We start from the raw sequence: 4016 nt of genomic DNA, 5'->3' as shown, positions 1-4016 counted from the left end.
CTGCCTTTTTTTCAGCTTCCGGAAGATTCAAGGGTTCACTGCTTAATAGTATTCGCCCTATGTCGCGTCTGAGTCCCTTTAGGTACACACGAACAGTCTTCTTCGTGATTTCTTCAGTCATAATTTTACGTGTTAGTGGTTGTGGGTACTCATTGGTTACTGCGTACAGCAAACGGTTGAGTATTCTTCTAAACCGAATATTAAAACTTTGCACTAATTCCTCGCGTCCCTGTCTCAACTCTCGTAATTGTTCTTGGTACTCATCCGAAGTCACTTGTGCTGCTAAGTTATTTCTCAGTGCGTCGTACAGATCACTGTAACACTCAATAGGAATGTTGCGAATACTTTGGGCTGCTTTCCCCACGATTTTTTCCACTTTTATTGCTTTTAGCAATAGATCTTGCTCCATACAGCGATCCTTCATACTTCTCACTTCTTTGATGAAGTCTTCAACTCCTACATCATCATCTCCGTTGAGCGTTGGGATGTAGCGTATTGCATCCTTAGCTCGTAGAGTGGGAGGAGCGGGCGAAAAATAGCCTCTTTCTTCCACCTCGGGTTGTTCGCTGTCGAGGTGGACAGGTGGGGTGTCTGAAGCTGCTAACCCTGACAGTTTGCGTGCTTTTGCCATATTCACAGTACGATTGATTGCTGTCGACGCACTTTCATTGTCTTCGGTGATAATGGAAGCAAATTCATCGGTCGCAGGGGATCCGAACCCAGTCCGTAGCGCTGCGACGGTTTTCCCGAGATTCTCGATTTCTGCTGCCCTGTGTCTGTTCTCTTCGTCATTTTGCATAGACAAACGTAACATTTCCTCTCGTAAAAGGGCAATGTTCTCGTTCTGTTTTTGAATACTGTCCCATATTGTTCGCAACATTGGGTCAGTTGAGGTTGAAGTTTGAGATTCGTTTGCCTTAGACATTATTGCGCTGATTTATAATTTTCAGACGAAGACGAGTCTTGGCTACTGAAGCTAAATTTTCTTTCACGGTAACGTACACAGGAATTCAGTTTACCTTTTATTGTTACTTCACTTGGTTCGTGATAGTTACTTTGTTGTTGCGGATGACCGTAGTCCCAAATAATTCGATCTTCCGTAGATGATGAATGTCTTTTGGTTTCCGAACAAACACTTTTCACTATCCTGGCAGGATCGCCAAAATGTCACGTAAAATAACAAAATAAAAAAAGGAATTTGAGGTAAAAAATAAAAAAAGAAAACTTTATTTTTTTTCTAACATCAATACACTTTACAATTTACTTCCGAACTCTAGGCGTGACTTTCTAAGACTGACTCTTATGATTTTACTTTCGATCGGATCCGATTACTTTCTTTTGTCATCCCTCAACATCCCCACCGTCCATGCATTTGCTAGGCGTCCGCGATCGTTGCCACGTGCTCTTTCTTCTAGAACCTTCGGTGGAAGGACCGTTGGGATGTTGATGGTTCATTAGGCACTTCAGCGATATACATTGTCGCCGAGTGCCGCCACATCTTTATCTCTATCGTCAGTCCGTCGGATTTGAAGTATGCCGGTCGTGACAACAGCAACGGCGCACGCAGCAAACAGCAGTGAGACGAATGAAATAAGTAAGAACGAAATAGTGTGGCTATTAGATAGCGGTTGTACCGATCACATAATTAATAATATAAATTATTTCGATAAATCTATCGACCTAAAAGAACCGGTAAATATATATTTAGGCGATAATAGACCGATAAAAGCGACAAAAGTTGGGAATGTTATAAATTATTTTGAAGCATTCGGAAAACAAAATGAAATAAATATGAGGAAAGTATTTTACGCGAAAGAAATGTCCGCAAATTTGATTAGTTTAGGTAAACTAACAGACAATAAGAATACGGTTATCTCCAAAGGAAATATTGCGAAAGTAATAGATGAGGATAATAAACTTACAGCTGTAGCGTTCAAAGAGAATGAGACATATAGAATAAAAAGTATATTGAAAGGGAAGAAGCACTTAGTAAACAGCGCCGAACGTAGTGGTATGAGTAAAAAGGAAAGATGGCATAGGATGCTAGGACACGTAAATTTTGAATATTTAGAGATTTTGGGTAAAGAGCAGCTAGTGACTGGCATACCGAATGAATTTGAAAAGGAACTTTTGAAATGTAGGGTGTGTATAGAAAGCAAAATGCATAACTTACCTTTCAAAAATAATCGAACTAAGGCTAGGGAAATAATGTAAATTATTCATACGGACGTATGTGGTCCCTTTAAGACTACCGGATTCAATGGAGAAAAATATTTCATTTCATTTATCGATGATTATAGTAAAATAGCTAGGATCTATTGTATATGTCGGAGATGAAAGGAAAGCCGAAGCCTTTCCTTGGAAATTTTGGGAACATCCTCTAGTACCTTAGCCTAGATTTTATTATAGTTGTAATTGCTTAAGATTTGTAATAAGCGAGATTGGGTTCGAGGTGACAATCGGTCGCTGAACGTAGCCACGGTCACGGGATGGATGTTTTATCTAACGGAGGTCTGGAGTGGTTGTATGTGTTTTCCGAGAAATGTGGTTGTGGCGGCATGCGGCCTCGAGAGCGGGCCGAGCCACGTGTGATGTTGCCTCGGAGGTGCCGATGCAATGGTACATACATTGTATTAGTAATCAAAACTTCAGGCAGAAACTGCCTAGCAACGGCGTTTGGAACTTTCTCGATGCTTCCAACGAGTGTGCCTAGCAACGGCGTTTGGAACCTTCTCGATGCTTCCAAATGGGTATAGAAAACAAAATGCAATCGTACAGGGAGAAAATCTCCACGAGGCTGGCATTCTTGCGATTGCCTTGGAGAGTGATACATCGAGCATTTTCGACGATCGCATTTGCGTCCAAGTTAGTTTCGCTTAGTAAGGAGTTATCCCGGTGACCGTGGATTCGTTTGAACTCAAACATTGCTAATAGTATTATTTAATTTAATTATTCGTAGATCGTATTATTCGTTAGGCTTAGTGTTTGTTAGACTTATTATTAGTCGTACTTATTATTTGTTAAGTTAGTGATAGACCTGTATATACGTGTAAATAAAATCTCGGCTTTGTGAAACGATGGCTAGTCCACCTGAAGAGTCGTCGCGCGCCCAAAATTCGAATCGTGACCCGACATCAGAAGTGGGATCAGAACCGTTTAAAGTGCTACAAGAGCAAATGGTCCTTATGCGCGAGTTAATTCAGACGCTAGCGCACAAACCGGAGGAGCAAAGACCGAGTACGGAATCTAAGGATGTAACGTTACCACGTTTTGACCCCGAAGGTGCGGGCGCCGATCCATCCGCGTGGTGCTCTCATGCTGATTTGATTTTGAAAGACCACCCGATGCAAGATAGTGCGTTACTTTCCGCTCTAAATCGCGCCCTAAGGGGTCCTGCTGCGCATTGGCTTTCACAAATGGTGCGCGGTGGAAAGCTTACCTGGCCAACGTTTAAGGAACAATTTCTTTCGCGTTTTGGTGGCAGAGAGACAGCCGCTTCGGCGTTAATAAGGATATGCAGAGAACGACCGTCGGAGACTGAATCCCCGGGAGCGTACGGTAGTCGCCTCCGCTCCATGCTGCAGATGAAGTTGCAAGATCTAACGATGCCCGAAGTGATCAATGCCTTCGCCCTTTATATGCTGAGTTCACAAGATCGACGCTTTCGGCGACTAACGCTCGCGAATAATATCAGGACGGAGGACCAATTTCATGATGAAATGAGGATTCTCCCTTACAACGATCAGCCGACATTTTCGCCAAGAAATCCACTAACGGAACCTGAAGCTAAACGAAGCAGGCTATCAGTTCCTCGGATTAAGTGCTGTGGTGCTCTCGGACATAGGAGAACGGAGTGTCGCCTGCAAATACAAACGGGGAAGGAGCAGGATATACGAAACCCGAAGGAAAAACGACCAGCCGCATCGTCGAAGGTGACCTGCTTCAAATGCCACGAGGAGGGACATATCGCGCCTAATTGCCCATCATCGCGGAAAAGAAACTACGATTCCATTGAC

This window comes from Bombus huntii, unplaced genomic scaffold, assembly GCF_024542735.1.
Source record: "Bombus huntii isolate Logan2020A unplaced genomic scaffold, iyBomHunt1.1 ctg00000162.1, whole genome shotgun sequence".
Lineage (NCBI taxonomy): Eukaryota > Metazoa > Arthropoda > Insecta > Hymenoptera > Apidae > Bombus > Bombus huntii.
This window is presented reverse-complemented; position numbering follows the sequence as displayed.